The following is a 27842-nucleotide window of genomic DNA, read 5'->3' as shown; positions in this document are numbered from 1 at the left end:
ATAGAAGCCCATTGTGATAACTGTGGCCTCGAGGCAATATTAAAAATAAATCCAAATTACCTGTTTTTAAAGGAAATAGACTCTGAGGAAAAACAGGCTCTGAGCCCATGGATTAGCATCTTCACAGATACCGGACAGAAGGGAGGACGGGTCAGCCCACGGTCAGGGTGCTTGCTTTTGCCCCGGAGGTAATTCCTGAGGTTCTGTATAAGAGCAACTTTAATCTTAAAACTTAAAAAATAATGTGTTTTGCAACTCAATTCTAGGTCCTACCTTCTCTGCAGAGCAAAACTGGCTTTCTCATCACTTGCTTTGGCATATTTTTAGCCAAGACCCCAGTGTGCAGGAAATGATTAAACAAGAACCTCTGTGACCTTCAACAGCCAACCCGCTGCTTCAGGCTGTCACGAAGGAAAGATGCAGTCCTCATGTTTTCCCCAAGGACCTTCTTCAGAACAGAGTTCATCCAAAAGCAAGAAGGAAGGTCCTTGGCTGACAAACGGATGGCTCATCACAGGACCCTGGGAACTGCAGGAGTGCACATGACCTCAAGGTTCCAGTATCTGGAGGAGGGTCCTGCCTCAGCTCCCAGCCCCAAAGGACCTGGAGGCCAGATGTGCCCGTGTATAAGGAATGGGCTGTGCTGGACCCTGGGGACAGAACCTCAGAGCACCCTCCCAGCCTGGCCAAGGGCTCCGGGCAGCTCAGCTCTTCCAGGATCCAAGGTCAGATGTCTGCTTCTCAGAAGGTAAAGAACCTAGGTAGATGAGCTGCCTTCCTCCCCGAGCCTGGGAGAATACTTGCCATAAAGAATTTGAAAAACCTATATAAGCAGGAAAAAACGGTATCTAAACTTTCAACTGAACTGTAAGAAGGTAAAAATCAATGAAAAAAGAAAGACCACAATCAGGAATCCTATACAAAGTAAGACAGCCTTCACTTTTCAGAGAGAAAAATATATTTTAGGATAAAACAAAACTCAAAACATTTTACACAAGTATCCGAAGTAAAAAAGAGCATTACTTGATTTTTTTAAAAAGCACTAAATAATAAAATAGAAAAGACCACTTCAAGAAAAGGCCGAAGAAAAATAAAACTGAGAAGTAAATGTTAAGGCTTGGTGGTACAGTGGTTAAGACTGCACATCCAATAGGGTGGGCGAGGGTCCCATCCCTGGCCAGGGAGATAAAAACCCACATGCCACGTGGCGTAACCTAAAAAAGAAAGAAGAAACCATATGTATCTTCCACCTGCCACAGTATAGATGTATACATTTATCATTATTGTGTCAAGGTACATAACATATGTGCATATAATTAGATAAAGAAATAAGGTCAACCTCTGAGGAAAGCGCTAAATAACAGTAAATGAAGAAAGTAAGGGAAGACATTCTCATACTAATTAAATCCTCTCTCACCTTAGGACCTGAGAACCCGGCAATGTAAAAGGAGAAAGGATCTCATGGTCAAAATGCAGCAGCTGTACCTGTGAAAGAGAAGTAGAGCAACAGGAGAAACCTACATAAATATAAACAAATATAGGTACAAAAAGGGCAAGCATGTAACTATGAGGTAAAATGATAAAATCATTTCCATCCAGTAACAAGCCCGGGCAAATCACTCCACGCTCTGTCGGAACGCAGACCTGGCCTGGCTCATACAGACTGAACACAAGTGCCCAGTCCCAGAGGGGCATCCCTAAAGCAAGCAGCCAGGCAAATTGTTGCAAACTAAAGACAAACAGGAAATCATCAAATGTGTGTTCATGGCATTGTTGGAAAAACCAAACAGCTGTATCATCCATCGTCAGCGGAGAAATGGGTACTCTTGTAGTTATTCCTGGAACTATAATGTTTACTATTTTACAAATAAATCAGATAATTTTTTAAAGTATATTATATATTATATATGTATAAAATATTATATTAATGCATATATATGGAATTTAGAAAGATGGTAATGATGACCCTACATGCGAGACAGCAAAAGAGACACAGATGTAAATAACAGTCTTTTGGACTCTGTGGGAGAAGGCGAAGGTGGGATGATTTGAGAGAATAGCATTGAAACATGTATATTATCATATGTGAAATAGATCACCAGTCCAGGTTTTATACATGAGACAGGGTGCTCAGGGCTGATGCGCTGGGATGACCTTGAGGGATGGGATGAGGAGGGAGGTGGGAGGGGGTTAAAATTAAAAAAAAAAAAAGAAAAAGTATAAACTTATGTTCTTGAATCCACTTTACTTTTAGAATTTTAGAATAATACAGCCGATGGAAAAATAAGCATTGATATACAAAGTATGGTCACATAAATTTTGTTATATTCAATATACCCATTAAACACTAAACTACATATATATATATATATATAAATTTATTATATATAATTTAAATATATATAAATATATAAATGGGATGACTTGGAGAAATATATACCAGACAAGAGGCAAATGAATGGCATAAAATAGCAAAAGAAGAAAAATCAGCTTGCTCTTTTAGAATTGTCTGCAGTGTCAGTGAAAAGAAATTTCAGATTTACAGATTTAAAAAGGTAGAAAGAAGTCTTCCTGGCATGTAATAAATTAAACAAAGTCCAATTCCTTAACACCCTAGAGTCCTCCAGCCCCGCCACCCACACAAACCCCCCTTGTAGCTCTCTGAGTGACATATTTATGATTCCATGTTCATCCTTTGTCTTATGCTTTTTTACCTAAAGAATAATAAAGTCTAGTTACCCAAACCCTACTGCATTTATATTTTCTACTGCTTGGATACATTAGGTCTTAATTGCAATGTATTTATGCATTTAGAATAGGAACATTTTCCCCAGGACTTGTTGTTGTTATACTTGTAATTAAATTCAAATTTGCAAGTCGCCAATAATTAGTATTGGGTCTCTCAGGTGGCACTAGTGGTAAAGAACACACCTGCCAATGCAGGAGACCTAAGAGATGCAGGTTCAGGAAGATCCCCCGGGTCAGGAAGATCCTCTGGAGGAAGAAACACTCCAGCATTCTTGCCTGAAGAATCCTATGGACAGAGGAGCCTGGCAGGCTACAGTCCATAGGGTTGCAAAAGAGTTGGACATGACTGAAGCAACGTAACATGCATGTAATAATCAGTATTAACCAGTAGGCTGTTATTCATGGAAACAGAACTGAAGAAACAGTCTTGAAAAAATGCTTCTTTAAAAGTAGCATACACAATTGAGAACCAGTTTAATAATACCTTTCCTTTTAATAAGGGTAAATCATTAAGGCTGCCTGGAGAGGCATTCAGATCCCAAACAGAGTCCACATTTTCATCTAGAGTAAAGTCAGTTAAAATAGCTAAGTCACTTGAAACACCATTCCTGCACTGGTTTTCATCTGAGAATCATATGATCAGAGGAAAATGAAGAATCCTTTAGCAAGAATGCGAACCGGACTGAACCCAGCAATCTGATTCATGAAGGTAGCAATTTTCGGTCCTTTCTACAGTCCTTTGTAGGAAGAAAGTCACCACTTCAGGTCTGGAGGTGGACAAAGCGGGACTCACAGAAGAACCTCTGGACCCGTTAATTCAAACCATTAGAATGCAACACCTAAGGAAACTACAGAGCAACAATCTACAAATTATTATAATTTCTCAGCATCCAAATGACTCATCAGCCCCTGGCTTACATGTAGCTGTGAATAACACATCACTGTTCACTGAGAGATGTAACAAGCCCATGCCATAAGAAACTGGTCCACTTTTGAGCTGTCACTAAACACCTTCATTTAAAGTTCCTCATTTTAAAGAATGTCTTATAATTTGTTTTTCTGAAAAATTCATGCTTGTTATTCAACAAGCACAAGAAGAAGCAAACTCGCATCCATTTAGAAGGTTCTCATCATGAACATTTTCAGATTCCTTATGTTATGATTGGAACTGCATGTGGCATATTTACATCCTTAGAGGATTTTGCAGCTAAAAAGACTTCTGAGCTCATTGTGTAAGGAAGAAATGATGCCCTGTGACCAAGCAGTTTTGAGGATGATGGTGCCATGGAAGAACACACCGCCTTTTCCATTCAGCTCACTAGATGTTTACCACTGGCTGATGAATTCCCAGGTATCTTTGGATCCACTGTCAGAGAAGAGCATTCTTGCTGTTGCTCAGGACAACAAATTCAGATCTTAATAATAAGACTGTTTCCCATATTCAAGATTCTCTCCTCCCCTTATCTGTAAACCTTCACATTGGATTTTCCGTAACAAATATTGCTCACCTTGCTCATAACAAGCACACCACAGTGTCATTAACGAGAGCCCTCTCCTCTTGGTCCTGAGATGTCAGGGTGTGACAGCACAGCGGAGCCTTGGGACCGGCCGACAGGGAGGTGCCCTTGTGCACCGCTCTGCCTCTGTGCCCTGCACCTGCCCACAGGAGCCACCAGGGGCAACTCCCATGAAGTACAGAGGAGAGGACTTCAGGGTACACAGGTTTCTATCCCAGATGCACATCCTCAGCATGTCCATTTAGCATCCAGGGACCTCACTTTCCTTATATTAAAACAAGGATAATAATGCCCACCTTGAAAGACTCATAAAGGTCCTGTAAGGCTGGTGTTATGTATGAATCCCCCATCAGGGCTGGAGGCACTGATGTTTAGAAATGGTCCAGGTGGGGTGGACGCAGTAGGACCCTAGGCTCCAAGTCCTGGACTTGAACCCTTGCTCCCACCCAGGACACTGCGGTCCTCGCGTGGCCCCCACTTTGCTGTGCACCTGACTTCCCTCCATCCAGTGGGCACACGACTGGTCTGAGGAGGGATGGGGAAGCCTTGCTCTGTGGTTTGCCTCACTGCTTTCATGTTTTGGAGACTTGGAGGTTTTTCAGTATCCCTGGCCATCATCACTGAGGTGAGAACAGGTACAACGTCCTCCCATGGGACTGAATCACTGTCTATAGAACACCGCCACAAAGGAAAGGAAGGGCCAGCACCCAGGGATCACTGTGGCTCTGGGAGACAATCTCTTTTATTTCCAGTGCTTGCATCCCCGCTCTGCATGTGGCAGCTGACAGTCTCCTCCCCTTCCCTGAGAATGCCCAACACTACTTCCGTGAGGGGCTTATGATTTCATTCTCAGAGAACATGGGAGCTGCCTGAAAATATGGGAGCTGCCCAAGAACATGGGAGCTGCCAGAGTCCACAGCCTCCATGGGTGGCAGGCACGTGGCCATGGTGGGGCCACAAGCATAGGTAGGTGCCCACGTGGGAAAGCCCCAGCACTTTCCACTAACTACCATCCAGCCCTTAGTTCATTTCCAGGCATCAACTGATGATCCATCTCTTCCTGGTCCCAGGTCATCACTCACTCCACGCTACTTGATTTTTTAAAATTTATTTATTTTTAATTGGAGGATAATTGCTTTACAATATTGTGTTGGTTTCTGCCATACATCAGCATGAAGCAGCCATAGGTATACATATGTCCCCTCCCTCCAGAACCCCCTCCCACCCCATTCCACCCCTCTAGGTTGTCACAGAGCACAGGGTTTGTGCTCCCTGCATCATACGGCAAATTCCCTCCAACTACCTATTTTACATAGGTTAGTGTATATGTTTCAGTGCTACTCTATCTATTTGTCCCACTCTCTCCTTCTTTGGAATTATACTTTCCCCATTTATTGAAGGATAATAGAATCCACATCTCAAAAGATACTGTAAGGACAAAATGGATGTGCATGAAGCAACTTGGGAGGCTTGCAAAAGGTGATACGATAGGTATCACAGACCACATTGTATCACTAGACAAGCTCTTTGACTGATGCTAACAGGATTCACCTTCCCCAAATTTCCAGTGAATATGGCTAGACAGCCTACATAGCATGGATAGTCTAACTCAGTTGAATTCCTGGGATGTTTTCTCTCTCGCTGACCCCCAGAAAGGAGATTTATTCAGTACCAATAAATGGTGTTTGGTCCTTGGTGTAGGCATGGGAGATGCAGTGAGTATAGGAGACCAGATCCACCATCGGATCCCTCTCCCCCTACAAGGCTGGTGTGAGTGGAGGCGGCTGGCAGAGAGCTGTTCTGGCCTCCCAAGGGTCCCCTCCATCAGCATCCTGCCTTCTCAAGGGAGAAGAAAGTGCTTGTGTTTCTTTGTGTACTTTTGTGCAAAGAGCATGATCTTTGACCCTGGCAATAAAGAAATGCATGTACCTAAATCCACACCAAGCAATGACGTGGGCACTGACCTCCACAGCTGTCCGCCACACTCGCACATGGGCCTTGAGAACCTCAGGGTAGCTCACATCATCCCACAGGCGCACTGCCTTCACGCACACAGCAGCCTGGGCCTGCTGACTTCCATGACCAGTCACGGCTGGGGGACCCGTGCAGGGCTGAACACTCCAGGGCTTTGATACCAAAACCTGCTGGTGAAAAAAGAAAGATGAGTGTGACAGTAGGGCCTGAGCTGAGTGACAGTGACGTGCCCTCAACAGTGAAGCCAGGTCAACCAAAGGGACGTGGTGGGAAGACGGATGCTCACTCTCCAGCTGGGAAGCTCTGAACAGTCAGCAACAGTTACCAAGTTCTTAAATCCCAGACTTCTGAACAATTGCTTTCTATTTAAGTTTTACAAAATGATTCAAAGTCCTGTCAAGATTAAAAAAAAAACCACACCCATCTTTTCATCTAAAACTACATGAACTGGCCTTAGAAATTGCCTGAGTGATTTAATATTGACATGTTAACCTATAAAGGACATATTGCTCTTAATTGACATATACGAGTTGATTATATCTCTTGACTCATTGAAACAAACGCATGCATTTTTAAATGAAAGGATACAGTTTAAGAACACTATTAAAGTGGCCCTTGTTGTTCATTCCTTCAAGAAATAATTGAGCGCCACACACCAAGCGCTTTCTCCTGCTGGGTCCACCAGAGCAGACTAAAATGCGACGCAGAAGAACCGGAGCCACCAACGTGGTCTTGAGAGCTGCCGTGGCGTCCCGTCCCCCTACCTCTCCGCAGATTCATGTGTGGAAGTGCTAACCCCCAGCTCTTCAGAACAGACTGCATTTGGAGATACAGACTTTAAAGAGTAGTTTAGTAAAAATAAGGCCATTAGGATGGACCCTAATCCAATATGACTAGTGTCCCTGTAAGGAAAGGAAATGTGGACACGGGCTAGAGGGAAGATCACGTGGAGACACAGGGAACAGACAGCCGTCCACAAGGCGAGGTGGGATCCCTTGGCAGGAACAAACTCTCCCAGCACTTTGGTCTCAGACTTCAGACTCCAGAACTGTGAGAGAGTAAATTTATGCTACTTAAGCCACCCAGTCTTGGTATGTTGTCATGGCAACCCTAGCAAACTAATCACATAGGGAAGACAGCTTTCTCAAGGAACCAAAGCTTTCCCAACTTGTTTAGTCTTTGACTACATATATTCTTAAATTATTGCCCTTAAACATATTAGCCCAATGATGTGTTGCAATAAGGCCAGAGTGCTAAAAATGATTTATAAGAATTAATTAAATGAAATAGTATGTGAGTTACATCTGCCAAGGTGCAATAAAAACAGTTAAACTTTTAACTACTTTCTTTAATATAAATCACAAATGGAAGCTAGCTGGAAGAACACTTTTAAGGAAAGAGTAATTTTTAGTATAATGCTAATTAAAAACTTAATTCTAGGCAGTGTTTGATGTCCTTCCTATTTGAAATTTGCTGGAATTTTTTTTTTTCTTTTATGAGCTGTGGTTGATTGAATCCATGGATGTAGAACTGAGGATGTGGGCATTAACTGTACAATCTTGACTATGACTCATGATAGCTGCCATCTTTGTCTTATTTATGCTTTTAAATGAAGTGTTTTTAACATTTAATTAATTGTTTGTAGTAGATTTTTCTCTATTAAGTTAGGATGCTCTGTTTTTCCTAGAACGTTAAGAACTTTTCTTAAATTCAAGAGAGATGTTACACTTTTCATGGAATATTTTTCCTACAAATACTGAAATGATCTTTTTTTTTCCTTTTTCATCTGTTCATGACATAATTATATGAATATTTAAAAATTTTGGTACCAATTATATTCACAGAGTGAACTTATTTTGGTCATGTTTTATATATATATTGCTCAACTTGGATTTTCAGTACCTTGTTTAGAATTTTTATCTAAATTTCTGTGAGATATTATCTTATAAAAGTTGCTTTTTTCATACTGCTTTTTTTCTAATTTTGAAATGTTGCTGTCCTCAGACAATAAGAGTTCTGCATTCCCGCCTTTTATACTCTCTGAGTGACTCCATGGGATTTGGAACTGTCTAGATTTATTTATAAATGAAATACTAGGCTTGGTTTGAAGAACACGTGTCAGAAATTTATTCTGAAAAGCTTCCTTCCCATTTGAGGTCACAACGTCTAGACTATTCTGCCAAAGTGTTTTGTTTCTCTTTATTGCTTTGTGCCCTGTTCTGCATTTCCAACAAGATAAGTGGATAATGTGCTACATTAATAAATAAAGTTTGATTATTGTTTTTGCCGAACTGTGTCCTCAAGAAATGTTTGTGGAAGCCCTCATCTCCAGCACCCGTCCATGGGGTCTCATAATGTGTAAGCAGGATCCTTTCAGATGAAATCAAGTTGAGTCCATAAGCTGGGCTCTAATCCACTATGACTGGTGTCCTTGTAAGCAGAGGAAAATGCAGACACAGACACACAGAGAATACACCTCAGGGTGACGGAGGCCAACGGTACGTGGCAGCCACAAGCCAAGGAAGACCAAGGGCTGCTAGCAAACAGCCAGAAACTAGGTGAAGGATCCGCCCTTACAAGTTTCAGAGGGAGCAGGGTTCCATTGACTCCTTGAATCAGGCTTTTCTACCCTCCAAACAGAGGTCGGGACATTTCTACTGTCTTCAGCCCTCCAGTTGTGGTTCTTGTCAGGGGAGCCCTAGGAAGCTAACGTGATTATTAGCTCCCATAATTTCATGCTAAATTCATCCCTAATTTCTAAAACAGTTTTTCTGCTCATTTTTAATGTAAGGTAATTTTGATTTTTATCTTTGAAGGTATTGTTAAATTAAATGTCTTAGAATAAGTTATAAAGTCATGTTGTATTCTGAATGGTTAAGCTTAAATTATACAGCACGAGCAATAATGGTTAATGGAAATCAGAAAGTTAAAAAGGTGAAATTAATGGCCATGAGTTGTGAGAGTTCAGAAAATATATGGTAGTTTGAGATTTTAAAAAGTAGAACACCGAGCTTTCCCTGATAGTGTAATCTTGGTTTTGTTCATTTCAGTCCTTTGGTATTGATCTGTTTCTCAGGTCATAACCAATTTAGCTAAACATTAAACATGCCCGTCCCTGTTGTCACTTGCTGCTTGTACTGTGGCTCGCCCCAGAGCTCTGAGAAATACTGAGTCTTTCAACTGCGCATAGCACAGGTACCGTATTGAGTAATTTATTAATGCCACAGAGCTGATGTTTGAAACAGTACCAGTCATGAGCTCCAACCTCATCAGAGGGAAGTCTGAGATCAATACATTCTCAGAAACTTATTGATTCACCCGCATGACTCAAGAGGATGCTAGCTCTATTTTTTTAACTTTTTAAATTGTTGACTGTCACTCCTCTTTCTTAGTTGTAACTAGCCCCTGTGTGTGTAAGCTCAGTTGTGTATGACTCTTTTATGACCCCACAGACTGTAGCTGGCCAGGCTCCTCTGTCCACGGGATTTCCCAAGGAAGAAAACTGGAGTGGGTTGCCATTTCCTTCTCCAGGGGATCTTCCCAACCCAGGGATTGAACCTGCATCTCTTGCATGGGCAGGCAGGTTCTTTACTGCCGAGCCACCAGAGAAGCCCTCATTAGCCCCGAGCAACAACATAAAGCAAATTCTCTATTAGTATCTTTGGTATATCACTTCACTTGACGAATTTCCTCCCCAAACCTAACACTCAGCGACATACACAGGGGTCAAATCCACATCTCTTATATCTCTTGCATTGGTAGTCAGGTTCTTTACTACTAGTGGCACCTGGGAAATCCTTCAAAATATTAAACTGGTGTAAAGGCAGCATGGTTATGACTGTCAAGATTCGTACACCCTGAGATGGCATGCGATGGGCACTGCTCCTGAGGGTGACGGCGACAAGGCCGACCGACCTCCTTTCTGCTGAGCATAGGCACAAACTTGAAGCTTGCAGATGCGCTTGACCACAGCACTGCCCAAAATAAGTACTGACTTAGAGAGCCCTGCCCAGGGCAAGAGTAGAAACTGTCTTCACTGGGTCTCCTGACTTTGATGACTGTAAAGTTTAACTGTTTACGTTTAACTTCTAACCCTTCTATTACTGCCAAACAGAAACACTCGTGGAATAATAAGAGGAAACAATGTCTAGCCATGCTTCAAAGTGGTACTTTTGTTGCTGTTTTGATGTACAAAGAATCGAGAGAAAAGATTCACAGACCTTGAAATGAGCTATTTCATGCCCCAAAGACAACAATGTCGATCCATATCTAATTTCATAAGGGCTGTTTGCCTTAATGTCTGCTTGGAAAGGATGGATAATAATAAGAATTTTCATTCAGCTGGACCATTCAGAGAGGGCAGAAGCTTCTGAATGTTTCCCCTCTCCCCAGGGCTGTACCTGCCCATCTGATTCAGGATGAAGGACAGAAAATGTAGCAGTTATGATTTAAAAGAAACAAAAGCCTGTACCACAAACATTGAGGAAATGTTGAGGAATGCCATTTTGTGATAAAATATCCTTATGGAAAAGCTTTCTGAGACTCTTCTGAATTTTTAGTACAAATATGATCATTTAGTAACTTTTAGAGAGAAAATATGAATCATTCAAAAAAGCACAATGCCCTTGTGAATGTGACACAAAATCACACTTTTTCTGCCTCAAGAGGAATTCATCAGGGCCCAGGGGAGGTCACTCCCCATGTACAGGGGTGCAATATTGATTATTCTGAATTAAAGTTAGCTACAAGTGGTCAGCACAAGAAGAATCATTTCTGTCTCTCTGAAGCAGGAAATCAATCTTTCATTTGAGAGTTTCTTTCTCTGCAGCCAGAGAGAAGGTCGCTTTTATCACCAGAGATGGAGAATTGGGGGGAAGAAGCCTCCAGAAACAAGACTTGTGACTTTTTTAATTGACTCCCCCAAGCCCAGACTCTGTTTAGATTCTTCCATAATTGGATACCAAAACCTAAGTTTCTTATCCTGTCGATTCCTCACCAATTTACTGTGTCTTTGTCTAAAATGTATAAAAGCTTCCTGAATCAAAATTTGTTTCTTTTTTTGTCTGTTAACCTTTCTGGTGTCAACTGGATCACTAGTTCAGCCACAGGACTCAAGGGGGAAGGCTGGAGATGTCCCCTCCCCAACAGCTGCTTCAGCTTCAGAGAAGCCAACGATACATTATCGCCTACCATCCGAGCAGCGGCACGTCCAGCATGACTGTCAGATCAGAAACACGTATGGTACAACATTACGGTTAATTTTTGTTGTTTAGTTGCTAAGTTATGTCAAACTCTTTTGCAACCCCATGGACTGCAGCCTGCCAGGCTCCTCTGTCCATGGGATTTCCCAGGCAAGAATACTGGAGTGGGCTGCATCGAACCTGCATCTCCTGCATTGGCAGGCATGTTCTTTACCACAGAGCCGCTTGGGAAGCCCTATGGTTAACTGATAGTCAGTAAAACACCAGAAAGAAAAGTTAGTCTCTTCATCTGAAGGAAATTTGCCTCAAAATACTTTTCACTAAACACTTACCTCAGGACTCTAAATGCTTCCTGAAAGATTTTAATGACTCATAACTTTTTCTTTTAAAATTCTTCTGCAATTAAAATATCACGCATTTTGGACAGCTATAACGCTCTATCTTTAAGATACATTATCTCTGTAACTGAAATGGCACAGAAAATTAAGCAAGTGGGGAGAATAAATCGTCTCCTTTTTTTTCTTACAGCCTTATCCACTTTTTGCTTTTATAGGAGGAAGAACATTTCTTTCTACATCCACATTACAGGAAGAAAATAATCTAAGCTACTTCACTCTATAGTTTATAGAGAACTAAAAATGTAATAGTCATCCAATTTTCAAAAGCAGAGTATAGAATACAGAACTCTAGGCACAACAATAGTCATTCAAGCTCTACTTTGTGATCAGTTAGAGAAAGGGGGAAAGAGATGGGACTAAAAATAAATTTAAAGAGAACAAGAAGAAACAGAAATATAAAAATATAAATGATAACAGAGAATGAAGAATATGACACAAGTACATCCAGGAGGTAACAGATAAGGACAGACTTCACACAGCAAAAGGCACAGGTTCGCGTCCGCCAGTAATTCATGTGCAAGGAACACTGGCGTATTTGAAAAGCCATCCAGAGAAAATCTTTCATGGACATAAGATTTGGACCTTTACCACATGACAACTATTAACAAGAAAATCCCCTCCCCCTTTTCACCCCAGTGGTATTTGGATGAGAAGTTTGCTTTTGATGTATGTTTCACAGTCAGGATAAAATACGAACACTGAAAAAATAAACAATTTTATTAGATTTTACCAACATACAATAACTCTTTGAAATCTCTGGTCCTGAGAAACGTTTTCTTTTTGCTCAAAAGGCTCATTAACAAGTAAGTATTGGGGTTAAAGACAGGTAAGCCCAAGACAGATTTTTCCTCTTTTCATAACCAGAAAGATAGGAAAACAACTGAAAAGGGAAATTAAAAAGTAAAAGGTGAAATTATGGAAACGAAAATAGTGAAGGATTGAAAGACAGGATAAACTTTGGTTTTCAGGGGAGAGAACACTGACATGGAGTAACTGAAGAGATGTGAGTGGTAGAAGCCAGGGCAGTAAGCCAAGGTACACTGGAAAACAGGCGACAAATGGCTCTTGCTCCTGTATTTTATATATATATATATAATGGGCTTCCTGGTGGCTCAGAGGGTAAGGAGTCTGCCTGCAATGCAGGAGACCCAGGTCAGATCCCTAGGTGAGGAAGACCCCCTGGAGAAGGGAATGGCAACCCACTCCAGTATTCTTGCCTAGAGAATCCGGTGGACAGAGGAGCCTGGAGGGCTGCTGTCCATAGGGTCGCACAGAGTCGGACACGACTGAAGCGACTTAGCATGCATGCATGCATTGGAGAAGGAAATGGCAACCCACTCCAGTATTCTTGCCTGGAGAATCCCAGGGACAGAGGAGCCTGGTGGGCTGCCCCGTCTATGGGGTCGCACAGAGTTGGACACGACTGAAGCAACTTAACAGCAGCACACATATATACTATAGTGAAAGTGAAAGTGTTAGTCACTCAGTCATGTCCGACTCTGCAATTGCACAGACGATAGCTAGCCAGGCTCCACTGTCCATGGAATTCTCCAGGCAAGAATACTGGAATGGGTTACCATTCCTATATTCAGGGGGTCTTTCTGACCCAGGGATTGAACCCGGGTCTCCTGCATTGCAGGCAGATTCTTTACTGTCTGAGCCAGCAAGGAAGTCAGGTATTTATCTTTCATTCCTAAAAGACAGCTACTAAGACTCACAACTATAAAATCCATGAGACTGATGCTAAATTCAATGTCATGCTTTCAAGTGTTGAGCTCATTATTTTGCATTCTGCTTCTGCAGAATGAACAGCACCAATGCCCTCTGAGCCTGGACCTTGGGGATAACTGACTGACATCCGGATTCTAATTGGTCTCTTGTCACTTTTTATTTGCTCAACCATGTGTCTCCCTTCCTGCAGGGCTACAGAGCTGACGGAATGAGTTTTAATTTCAGAAACCAGGGTTAAGATAATGCAAGAATCAAACACGAACGTGGTTTTCTCTGTCATCATTTTTCATTCCCTTTCATATAAAATGAAGACATCATAGTTGATTGGTGTGAACATCTATCAACTATTGATTGACACTAACAGCAGATTCATTGGAAGAGTCCCTGATGCTGGGAAAGATTGAGGGCAGAAGAAAAGGGCATCAGAGGATGAGATGGCTGGATGGCAACACCGATGCAATAGACATGGACTTGGGCAAACTTCAGGAGATGGTGAGGGACAGGGAGGCCTGGCGTACTGCAGCCCATAGGGTCACAAAGAGGTGGACATGACTGGGCGACTGAACAACAACAACCACAGTTGATTGGACCAGGTGCCTCCATCAGGACACTAGAGGCATTTGTGGAATCAAACAGCTTCACTGATCTCGAGATGCTCGTATGCCAACTATAATAAAAAAACAGTGCCTCCTGAAGCCTGATGCTCACCTGTGGGCAATGGCATACAACCAGGCGTGTTAGACCTGACAAGGCCTGGCAGGACCACTGGGTGGAGGCCTGTTTGACAGAGGCTGTCTGGCAGAGGCTGGCACCTCAAAACCTGCTCCCTGGGGTGGGAGCATCAGACCTGTGGTATAAATTAATGCCACTCAGATTCCACAGGAACAAGTTTCCTTCTCTTCGAGGCCAACCCAACTTCTATGGCCACCAGTCCAAGGTGGTACCTGCACACAGACTGAAAACACGCCACAGTCTTCACCATCCCTGTTCTGATTTACAGAGATCGTTAAAAAGGAAGGAGAACTGAAGGGAAAACAATTTTGTAATCAAAATAATATCTTACTGTGAAAATTCATGCCTTTGTGTGTTGTTAATTTTACTCTCAAGCTTCTGCCCAGCATCAAGAGTGGATGAGTCAGCAAAACCAGCCCCAGCTTGGCCACCCTGTATGGCTTTGAAAGTCTATTCCATGATGGAAAATATCAAACTGACCTTGAAGTTAAGCACGGTGTGCTATAAATGGTGTTGTAAAAACTTCTAAGACAATAACAACGTTATACAGTCAACACGATACTGTCCACTGCAGACAAGTGGGCAATTATCCTAACTTAAAGCTCCCACCAAGCGTTATTTAGGGAATTAAAGCGTTCCAGAATCTGGTAAAGCTATGTGAAATATTTCCTCTTTTACAACCCTGATTCAAATAGGATTCAAGCACATTAGCAATTTGTCATCTTGGGCAATATATGAAAAGCCTATCTCTTCAGCCACCTTGCTTTAATGTTAAACATTAAAACAGAGTAAATATTATTACAACCCTATGGATATGTCTTAAAGCAAGAATTGAACTCTCAGTAACATTTCACTGAAAAATAATTCGTGCTGTTTCTATAGCTCTTGAAAGTGTGAGAATTCTGTCAACTTCAATATTAGAGACAAAGGATGCTTTTCACTTAGAGTTGATAATCTTTGACATAGTAAATTTTCTCATGATGATGGTTCAAGAAGTTTAAATTTTAAGAAACATATGAAATAAAAATGATCATGAATAAATATTTTAAATTCATATATGAAAAACAATTAAGCATACCCATATTTTTAGTTCATTTTTTGAGAATATTAAAAATATAACAAATATTCTTAACATTAACTCTCACTTTTATGTCATTTTAACTATCAATTTTTAGGTTTCCTAGTTTTAGGGTGAAATAAAGTAACCTTTTTATTATTCATTTGGTTTCAGTATTGTTTTGTTTTTGTACAAATTGCAAAGAGATTTCTTCAGAACAGCACCGTATTATGCAAAACAAGTTCAGTTTATTGAGGCACATTAAAACAAAACAATACTATTAATATCTTATTTGTCTCAGAAATCTTCTCAATTAATGACATACGGAAGAGAATAATCAGGAATTCTGAGCATATTTTCCATCTTTTCACATACAATTTTGCAGAGGTGGAGGAAGAAGGAGATCATTTTCCTTTGTTAAGTCTTGGCATTAACAGAAAAGGGGAAAAGATCTCAGCCAGGTTACAGAATAAACTCTCAAAAAAAAAAAAGTACAGATGGCCATATCTGTAGGGCAGGAAGAGAGATGCAGATGTAGAGAATGGACAGGTGAGCACAGGGCGGGACGAGGGGCATGGGACGAACTGAGAGCGTGGCGCTGACATATACACACTGCCCCGCGCAAAACGGACAGCTAGTGGGAGCTGCTGTGCAACACAGGGAGCTCAGCTCGGCGCTCTGTGACAACACAGAAGGGTGGGATGGGGGATGGGAGGGAGACTTAAGAGGGAGGGGATATACGTGTACTTAGAGTTGATTCACTTTGTACAGCAGAAACTAACACAGCATTGTAAAGCAATCATGCTCCAATAACAAAGGAAAAAACCCACCAGAATGTCAATGTATAGCACAGGGAACTCTACTCAACGCTCTGTAATGGCCTATATGGGAAAAGAATCTAAAAAAGAGTGGATATATGTATACGTATAACTGATTCACTTTGTTGTACAGCAGAAACTAACACAACATTGTAATCATACGTATAAAAAAATAAGTCCAATGGACATCAATTTTCAACACCGCCTGCGTGTCTGTGACCACCCCCCATCACTTCCATGGAGGACAAAGTCAAGACTGAATGTGACTCTTTGCAGGAAAAGGGAGCTGGGTGTGGGGACAGCCGACTGCTCTGTGCCCACCGCGTTGAAGGCCTGGCTCTAGGGACAGGGGACAGACCTGGGTGGAAAGACGGGACCTGTGCCCCTGCGGCCAGGCTCACCACAGAGTACAGAAAGCTCAGTGACAGCAGTTCCTGCCACAGCTGCAGAAGGGACTGAGTATTCTTCACCCCTCTCCCTGCCTTACAGAAAAGCAGCCAGAAAATGTAATGCTCACAACTAAACAGGTCTTTTCACATTAAATCTCCCCAACAAAGACAACCCCTGACAATTGAGGGTTATCCTAGGGAACCAGGTATGAATGCCTCCAAGCACACAGATACTAGCGACTGCCTCTGTGATGTGACTGCCTTTGAACAGAGCAAGGCTACCTCTCTCGCCATCTTGCATCGTTAAAAACACAGGTAGTCATCGCCTTGCAGGCTCCACTGTTTCTTCAGAGACTGGGAAAGGACAGACAGCAACTATTTGCTTTCAGATTTTGATGTTTGAGAGATGTTTGATGATTTTTTCTTTATAATTTTTAAACTATCCAAAATCTGGAAATGCTAGTTACTGATCTTAATATTTAAAGTTTTGAAAACACATGGCTATCTCAGAACAGAACCCATAGATTTTAAATCAGACAACACATGAATTCATAGAGAATAACAGAATAAGACCAGGATTTTATAACATGAAGAATTACTATTTGATAAAGAATTTCTGATCCTACTAGAATAAATAATTGCTGGTTACTAGCTACACTGTCATAATTCAAATAATAATGTTCTATAGATAATTCATTTTTATCATACAGTATTATAAATATGTGAAGATTGATATTTCACTAATAAAAATATATTCTTTATATAAAAGACCCAAAGAAATGGAATATGCACAAGTTTGAAGTCTCAGAAGAATTTTCCAGTGGAAAGACAAGAACCTATTGATATATGACTTCCTATATGACTGCAAAACAGTGACATCTTCAAAGGGTGCAATTTGAGTAAAGAAACCTATTTTATAACCAGGCCTGTATTTATAATGAGAAAAGTTACTCAGTATCTTTTATAGACCCATAAGATCTGGGAAAACTAAAAGGAAAAAATATGCAAAACCCTGTTTAGGAAATCTGCCTATTTCTAAGAAAACCACAAAACAGACAAGGCCCATAACAGCACTCCATATGCTTGTAGCTGAACTCATTTATTTCAACTGCTGATTGTCAGCAAGGCAAGTACTCCTAAACTTATCTGCAAAAAAGTAATTCTGGTGTCAGTTCACACGTGCAGACAGCCTCCACGCGGGGACATGGCACTCAGGCATCTGCATTCCTAGGACGTGGCCGAGGCTGGGTTCAGTCTCCAGGAGTCTGCCTGTAAGGTTGAGCTGACTGACTGAGAAAAAGGATTTCATTTTGTATAAATCTATGACAATCTATCTTTTTAAACAGTCACCACTAATAATCAACTCGCAGAGGTCTACAACACTATAACCAGAGTGATGATAAGATATAAAGCAATGCCAATAACATTGGCCAAGTATAAATGTTTCCAAATATTGAGATAGCTGTGCTTACAGTGGCAAATCTTACCTTGAAGCTTGATTAATTAATTACTAATTTTAATGTGGGATGAAATATACCAGGCCAGAGTCATGTGTGCTGAATTCCATTCATCCTTAAATCTCTGGTTCCACATTTGTTTGGCTATAAATACATCTTATGTTCTACCATTTTTCAATCCCTAAGAAAATACGATACACATTTGCAAATTCCTGCTTTTCTTGTATCCTATGGCATTATTATTTTTGCTGTTTGATACCCATTGAACATAATTTACACTGAAGAGCTTACTTTAAAACATTAATATAGTTTCGATCCACTATTAATGTTATAAGGGAAGGAGGGCAGTGAGGTGAATGGTTAGGACTAGGAGCAGAAACTGTCCAAGAACACTACCTCTTGTGCATGAGAAGCTTAAACACTTTCCAGTAATTCCAAGAATCACTGGCCACAGCTAGACCAGAGGGAGTCAAGTCACATGCTCACATTGCCCTCGGTCAGTGAGGGCGTCCTCACTGACCCTTGGTCCACTGAGGACCTGGAACTCACTGCCCTCACTGCCCCACGGGATGGAACCCTGCCTGGGGTGAAACAGAATGGTCCCTGGAGGAAAGATGACTTCTTTCAAGATAACAACTGATTGATACAGTGTCATTTGTTCAACAAATATCCCCTGAGCGTGTGCTGTGCGTCAGGCAGTGGATGAGGAGCTGTATACTTCCAGTGGAGAAAAGGGGATGGAGGGAGGGAGAGAGAAAAGGGGGGCAGTTTCCAGGAAATGTGGTGTCTCTAATCAAAATAAATATGACACGCAAAAGTTCACTCGTGTGATTGTTCAGGATGATGATTATTTTTAAATTACATTTCAATGACTATAAATATTTGTTCATGCCCTACTTACTTCTAAAAAAGAATTTCTGAAATCAATAAAGGTAAAACCTGAAAAGGAGAAAACTGCTCACAAATCTACCAACTAAAATACATCAAAAATATTTTCACATTCCTGATTTGCTTCTATTCGTTCTTTCTATGTACTCACAAGTTTTGTACAGCTGTATGGTAACTATAACAATTAGCCAAGTTGTTTCAGAAAACAGCTTTGTAACACTTCACACATTTTTATTTTGTCAAAATTTTCATAAAAACTGCCATTCAAATGTATACAGGTTTGTGTCTATTTTAGGAACACTAGAATCTGAGGCCAATCACCTCATTTTGATGAAAAACTTAAAACGGAAGAAGCAATTATGTTGAAACTACATGACCCAAAGGAAGTAAGACATATAGTAAGGAGCTATTATTTCTTTAAAGTCACTTAAGTTTTGAACACACAAAGTCCTGTTTTTCAAGTCAATTTGTTTTAGTACCGAGATTTTTATCCTCTCTTGTTTCAGCTCATGACCCACTTTCAAACCACTTCTGAGTTATTAATTCAAAATGGTCTCTTGCCAGTCACTAAAACTCTTAATTTATGCAAGACAAAAGGAATTTTTCCTTAGAGGAATTTAGTTTCGCTTATGAAGCTTTCATCATCAAGCAAATGAGAAAGTATAAACTTTATCAAAAGCCCTGAGGCAAAATCAGATACAGTCACTTTAAAAAAAAAAAAAAAAGGAGAGAGAGAGAAAGCAGAAGGCAGCAGATCTATTCAGTTTAAAAAGTATTACTTGCTAGAAAAAATCACAACGGCAATAAATCAATCTAAGAATCATTACTTCATTTCAGCCAGGCAATCCATCTGCCAGTGTTCTAACACTGTGGTACTTTTAGTTGAGATCTTACCTTATCCCATGTAACTGTCGGCTGTGGTTCTCCCTGAGCCTGACTTGACATGTCCACATTCTTTCCAACTTTACACATGTGTCCGTTAATAATTGAGTAAACACTAGGAGAGCTTCAGAAACAACCCCAAATAATGTCATGTGATATCATATTTGTCAATACGTGCCAGTCAAGTCGAGAAGTTCAAGCAGCATAAATCTGGGGACTGTATTGGTCAATCACGAAAGTTTTTTTTTTTTTTTAATCAATGACTTTGACATCTAAGAGAATAATAAACATCAAACCCAGGGTAGTGGTAATAATGCTAGAAGTGAGAGCAAAGAAAAAGCAAGTAGAATGCACAGCCTTTAATCATGTTTGTATATTTATTTCTTAGCTGAGAAGTGGATACAAGGATTTTCATTATTCTTTCTCAGCATCTTTTTTATCTTTGAAATAAGGGTATATGGTAACATCAAAAATTTATCGCTGGCTAGGATAAAAAGATTTAATCTTACTTCATTTCCATAAAAAATACAAATTACCATGACTCACTTAATAATGAAATAGATAGCTGAAATAGTCCAGTTGCTACTTAGGAAATCAAATTTGTAATTTTTCAAACACCCAAAAAATAAATCTCCAGGAAAATCTTTTTACTGGAGAATTTTACCCAACAATTTAAAATGAATGATATATATGGTTGAGTACATTTTATGTCCACCTGAAGCTATCACAATATTGTTAATTGCCTATACTCCAATACAAACTAAAAAGTTTAAAAATAAATAAACAAAAAGAATGAACATTGATTCTATACAATCTCATCTAGAAAATAAAAGAGAAAGGCATCTTCCGACTTTTTTGAGGACATGAAGACAGGAAGAAAAATAAGCAGAAAAAGAAGATACAGAACCAGTACTTCTCATGAGTGCAGACACAAAATTTATTAGCATAGTGCATTATTCTTTCATAAGAAAGAATCATGAAAATCCTTGTATCCACTACTCAGCTAAGAAATAGGTATACAAATATAAAATCCATTAATTGAAAAAGATTTATACACTATGACCAAGAGATTCTATTTATTTGCAAGTGATATTATTGTCTGTGTAGAAAATCCTAAGAAACCTATAAAAATACTTCAAAGTGAGCTCAGCAAGATTGCAGGATAGACGATAAATGTAAAGGAAAAATCAACTGCATGTGTATATTCAAGCAATGTGATATGGACACAGACATTTTAAAATAATACCATTTACAAGTGTTTAAAACATTAAAATATTTAGGCAATATATAAATCTAACAAAACATATATAGAAATTATTTGCTGAAAACTGAAAAATGCTAATGTAAGAAATCAAAGGCTAAACAAATAAAGAGACATATTTTCAAGGCTTGGAAGTCTCAAGATAATAAAGAAGTCATTTCTCCATAAGTTGATACTAGGTTTAACACAATTCCTATCAAAATTTTAGCAAGACATTATTTGAAGAATAGACAAGATTATTCTAAAATGTATATGGAAATGCAAAGGAACTGGAAGAGGTAAACAATTTTGACCAAGAAGAATAGAGTGAGAGGAACCAGCCCACGAGATTTTAAGACCGATTCTATAGCTGCAGTAATCAACACTGCATGGTATTGGTGAATGGTAGACACAGACATGTATGTCAATGGAACAGAGTAAAGAAGCACACAAATATGCCCAACTGGTTTTGACAAAGGTACTAAAACAACTCCATGGACGCCTTTTCAACAATGATGCTGGAGTGACTGGGTATCCATAAGCAAAATAATGAACAGCAAAGTAAGTCTCACCCCTTACACAAAAATTAACTCAAAAAGGACAAAAAAAACTTAAATATAAAACAGAAAACTTTTAGAAAAAAAAATAGGAGAAATCATTGGAATCTAGGGCCAGGCAAACACTTTGCATTAAGATCACAATTCACCAAAGAGAAAAACGATAAAAGTGGACTTCACCAAAATTAAAACCTTTTGTGCAGGGCAGAAGAAGATGATGGAGGAGGAGGATGGTGAGATTGCCAGCCTCCCCACAAATACATCAAAAACTCATCAAGATATGGAACAACTACAAAGCAACCTCTAGGCAACAGCAGAAGACCCCAGGCCTCCAGGGTGACAGGCTAAGCTCCCTGAAATGAGGTGGGAGACAGAATGGAGATAGAAAAAGGGAAAACATGGAGAATTTCTGGAAAGCAGCTTGTGCCCTGAGGGAAGGAGGGAGTCCTGAAACACCAGTTCGCATGAACAGGGAAGCTCCCTTGCAGGCAGACCCAAGGGGGAGCTGTGGAATCTTGGAAAACCAAACAAAGCAGGGGCTTAAAGGGCGGAAAACAGAGAAAGCTGCACTTCTCAGCCCGTTAATAGCTCACAGACTGGCCCCAACCAGACGGCAGGCTCGGGAAACCGAGAGTGGGGAGGCATATAAACCTCGCCAGCACACACAACCCTTGCGGTGCAAAGGGCCAACCAGGGGTGTCGAGAGGGGAACACACTAGCCCCACGACAAAAAGGGCAGGCCAGTGAGACGAAACAAATGCACACAAGCCTCCCCGACGCAGAGGGCACAGTTGGGGGGCTGAGAAAAGATCCACCCAAGACCCTACCTAGCAGGCTTCAGCCAGCAGTGCAGGGCAGAACAGAAGCACCGGTAATGATCCCAGAGACAAGTGGGGGGCTGGCAGCTGTGAAGATATGCTGAGAGGGCCACTTTGAAGTGGCCACAGAGATTGACGTGTCTAACACTGCCAAAACCAGAAGGACTACCCAAAGACATACTGAACCCATAGACACCAGAAAACCTACTATTGGACACTGAGCTGCTCTTCAGAGAGATGAGATCCAGCTCCATTAACCAGAACACAGGCACAAGCTCCCCCAACCAGGAAAACAACACGGGACAGCAACCCAACCCCATCAACACGGGCAGACTCCACAACCAAGAACTACGACTTTGAGAACTTTTCATTTTTATTTTTTTAATAAATCACACTGTTTATTCCCCCCGAATATTTCTACCTTCATATTAGCCTTTTGCGGTGCTGTGGGGTTTTCCTTTTTATTTTTCTTGTTTAAAAAAAAATCATTTTAAGATTTTTTTTTCTTTTTTTCACCTTTTTTTTTTGATGAGTTCTTTGATTTTGTTTTTTTATATATTCAGCTGTTTTTCCTATAGTTCTTTACTGGCTGTAGCTATTCATGAATATATATAAATCTTTTTCACATACGTCTATTTATCTTTGCTTTTTTATTTTTTCTTTTCTCTATTTTTTACCCACTTTTTCAACCCTCATTTTCTCTGTTCCCTCCCTTCTCCTCTTTTTTTTCCCTCTTTTTGTCTTCTCCCTTGTTCCCTTCACTGTTTCTTTTTTCACCATTTAAGTTAAATTGTTGAGCTCTCTTTGCTGTATTCCCCAGTTGGCACTCTGCTCATTCTCAGATTTCCAGATTAGGCATTAGCTAGCTCTGCTGTTAATTGGCCAATATCATTTTTGGTTTCCCTTGCTCACCAAGTCAGGAGAAGGCAATGGCACCCTACTCCAGTACCTTCGCCTGGAAAATCCCACGGATGGAGGAGGCTGGTGGGCCCACAGTCCATGGGGTCAATAAGAGTCGGACACGACTGAGCGACTTCACTTTCACTTTTCACTTTCATGCATTGGAGAAGGAAATGGCCACCCACTCCAGTGTTCTTGCCTGGAGAATCCCATGGACAGAGGAGCCTGGTGGGCTGCCGTCTATGAGGTCGCACAGAGTCGGACATGGCTGAAGCGACTCAGCAGCAGCAGCAGTTCACCATGTCAGTGTCCTGTACTCCTTTCTTTAGAACACTTTGGTTATAACTGTATGTGTGTAAGTATGTGTATGTGTCCCATTATGTCTATAATTACCTGCTTGATCTGCTTGATTTCCTCCCATTAGAACACAGACACAAGTCACCCCTAACAAGAAATCAACACAAACCACTCAATCAACCTTTCCCTCCAAGGGCAAAAACCAAAAGGAAGAAGGAATACAACACTAAAGCCTGGAAAAATGAGACCTCAAGAGGAGGAAGTTAAGGAAAAAAAAATATGAAAAGACAGAGAAATACAGCACAAATGAAAGAACAAGATAGAAACTCACAAGACCAAATAAAGAGGAAATAAGTAACTTATCTGGAAAAGAATTCAGAATAATTTGGAGTAAAGATGCTCCAAAGACTTGAAAATAGAATGGAGAAAATGTAAGAACTATTTAACACAGTTAATATAATCACAAAGAACATAGAAGAAATAAACAATAAGCAAACAGAGATGAATAACACAATTACTGAAATTTAAAATACTCTAGAAGGCAATGGCACCCCACTCCAGTACTCTTGCCTGGAAAATCCCATGGGCAGAGAAGCCTGGTAGGCTGCAGTCCATGGGGTCGCTAAGAGTCAGACACAACTGAGCAACTTCACTTTCACTTTTCACTTTCCTGCATTGGAGAATGCAGGAGAAGAAAATGGCAACCCACTCCAGGGTTCTTGCCTGGAGAATCCCAGGGACGGGGGAGCCTGGTGGGCTGCTGTCTATGGGGTCGCACAGAGTCGGACACGGCTGAAGCGACTTAGCAGCAGCAGCAGCAGAAGGAACCAATAGCAGAATAACTGAGGTTATTCCTCTGAATGAGGAGTGAGCAGGAAGAGAGAGTGGTGGAAATAACTGCTGAAGAGCAGAATAAAGGGAAAAGAATTGAGGATAGCCTCAGAGACCTTTAGGACAATATTAAATGCACCAACATTCGAGTTATGGGGGTCCCAGAGGAAGAAGAAAAAAACAAAGGCACTGAGAAAAAATTTGAAGAAATTATAGTTGAAAAGTTCTGCAACATGTGAAAGGAAATAGTCAATCAAGTCCAAGAAGTGCAGACAGTCCCTTACAGGATAAACCCAAGGAGAAACACATCAAGACACATATTAATCAAGCTAACAGAAGGAAAAAAGAACAAGTAGCATACAAGGGAAAACCCATACAATTAATAAACAGATCTTTCAGCAGAAACTCTGAAGACCAGGAGGGAATGGCAGGATATATTTAAAGTACTGAAACAGAAAAATCTGCAACAAAGATTACTATACCCAGCAAAGATCTCATTCAAAATTGATGGAGAAATCAAAAGTTTTACAGACAAGCAGAAGTTAAGAGAATTTAGCACCACCAAACCAGGCTTACAATAAATACTAAAGGGACATATATAGCCAGTAAACACAAGAGAAAGGAAAGACCTACAAAAACAAAGCCAAAACAATCAAGAAAATGCCAATAGGAACATATGTATCAATAATTACCTTAAATGTAAATGGATAGAATGCACCAACCAAAAGATATAGACTGACTGAATGGATAAAAAAAAGCAAGACCCATATATATATTGTCTACAAGAGACCCACTTCAGACCTAGAGACACATACAGACTGAAAGTAAGAGGATGGGAAAGGATATTCCATGTGAAAAAGTCAGAGTGGCAATCCTTATTTCAGAATAAATAAACTTTAAAATAAAGAATATTATAAGAGACAAAGAAGGACACTACATAATGATCAAGGGATCAATCCAAGAAGATATAACAATTGTAAATATGCACCCAACATAGGAGCACCTCAATACATAAGGCAAACATTAACAGGCATAAGAGGGGAAATCGAAAGTAAAATAGTCATGGAAGGGGACTTTAACACCCCACTTACACCAACGGAAAAATCATTAAAACAGAGAATCAATAAGGAAACACAAACCTTAAATGAAACATTAGGCCAAATGGATCTAATTTATATCTTCAGGACTTTCCATCCAAATGCAGAAGAATATACTTTCTTCTCAAGTGCACACGGAACATTCTCCAGGATAGACCACATCTTGGGCCACAAATCAAGCCTCAATAAATTTCAGAAAATCTTATCAAGCATCTTCTCTGATGATGACACTATAAGACTAGATATCAACTCCAGGGAAAAAACTGCAAAAAAACACAAATTCATGTAGATTAAACAATACATTACTAAATAACAAAGAGGTTACTAAAGAAATAAAAGAAATCAAAAGATTCCTAGAAACAAATGTCAATAAAAACACAACGACCCAAAACCTATGGGATTCAGCAAAAGCAGTTCTAAGAGGGAAGTTTATAATGATACAATCCTACCTCAAGAAACAAGAAAAGCATTGAATAGACAACCTAACTCTACATCTAAAGCAACTGGAAAGAGAAGAACCAAAAAAAAAAAAAAACCTAAAGTCAACAGAAGGAAAGAAATCAAAAAGATAAGAGCAGAAATAAATGAAAAAGAAATGAAGGAAACAATAGCAAAGATTAATAAAACTAAAAGTTGGTTCTTTGGAAGATAAAGTTGAAAAACCACTAGCCAGACTCATCAAGAAAAAAAGGGAGAAAATCAAATCAACAAAATTAAAAATGAAAAAACAGAGGTTACAATAGACAACATGGAAAGACAAAGGATCATAAGAGAATATTATGAGCAACTATATGCTAATAAAATGGACAACCTAGAGGAAATGGACAGATTCTTAGAAAAGTCCAACCTCCCAAGTCTGAATCAGGAAGAAATAGAAGTAATGAACAGGCCAATTACAAACATTGAAATCAAAACTGTGATAAAAAACCTCCCAAAAAACAATAGCCCAGGGCCAGATGGCTTCACAGAGGAATTCTATCAAACATTTAGAGAAGAACTAAGTCTTGTTTTTCTGAAACTCTTCCAAAAAATTGCAAAGGAAGGAACACTTGAAAACTCATTCTACAAGGCCACAATCACCCTGATACCAAAACCAGGCAAAGACAACACGAAAAAAGAAAATTACAGACCAATATCACTGAGGAACATAGATACAAAAATCTTCAACAAAAGTCTAACAAACAGAATTTAACAACACATTAAAAGGCTCATACATCATTATCAAGTCAGATTTATTCCAAGGGTGCAAGGATTCTTCAATATATGCAAATCAATCAATGTGATACACCATATTAACAAATTGAAAGATAAAAACCATATGATAATCTCAATAGATGCAGAAAAAAAGCCTTTGACAAAATTCAGCACCCATTTATGATTACAAATCTTCAAAAAATGGGCATAGAAGGAACTTATTTCAACACAGTAAAGACCATATACGATATGATAAGCCCATAGCAAACATTATTCTCAATGGTGAAAACTAAAAGCATTCCTTCTAACATCAGGAACAAGACAAGGGTGCCCACTCTCACCACTATTATTCAACATAGTCCTAGCTATAGCAATTAGAGAAGAAGAAGAAATAAAAGGAATCCAGTTCAAAAAAGAAGAAATAAAACTCTCACTGTTTGCAGATGACATGATACTATACATAAAAAAAAAAATAAACTTTCAGAAAATTACTAGAGCTAATCAGTGAATTCAGCAAAGTCACAGGATACAAAATCAATACATGGAAATCTCTTGCATTCCTATACACAAACAATGAAAAATCAGAAAGTGAAATTAAGGAATCAATCCCATTCACCACTGCAACAAAAAGAATAAAATATCTAGGAATAAACCTACTTAAGGAGACATAAGACCTGTATATGGAAAATTATAAGACGTTGATGAAAGAAATCAAAGATGATATAAACAGATGGAGAGCTATTCCATGTTCCTGGGTAGGAAGAATCAATATTGTGAAAATGGCTATACTACCAAATGCAATCTACAGATTCGATGTGATCCCTTTCAAATTACCAATGGCATTTTTCACAGAACTAGAACAAAAAAATTTCACAACTCATATGGAGATACAAAAGACCCCAAATAGCCAAATCAGTCTTGAGAAAGAAGAATGGAGCTCGAGGATTCAACCATCCTGACTTCAGACTATACTACAAAGCTACAGCCATCAAGTCAGTATGATACTGGCAGAAAAACAGAAATATAGACCAATGGAATGAGATAGAGAGCCCAGAGATAAACCCATGCAACTATGGGTACCTTAGTTTTGACAAAGGAGGCAAGAATATACAATGG

At 39.9% G+C, this 27842-nt stretch overlaps 1 pseudogene; it reads right to left on the bottom strand.

The window, feature by feature from the left end:
• Positions 1–27842, bottom strand: part of LOC147359525 (protein-L-isoaspartate O-methyltransferase domain-containing protein 2-like) — a 100700-nt pseudogene that overhangs the window by 67414 nt on the left and 5444 nt on the right.

The sequence above is a fragment of the Bos grunniens genome, chromosome 14, assembly GCF_055505025.1.
Source record: "Bos grunniens cultivar Pamir isolate PY7600 chromosome 14, Bosgru_T2T1.0, whole genome shotgun sequence".
Lineage (NCBI taxonomy): Eukaryota > Metazoa > Chordata > Mammalia > Artiodactyla > Bovidae > Bos > Bos grunniens.
This window is presented reverse-complemented; position numbering and strand designations above follow the sequence as displayed.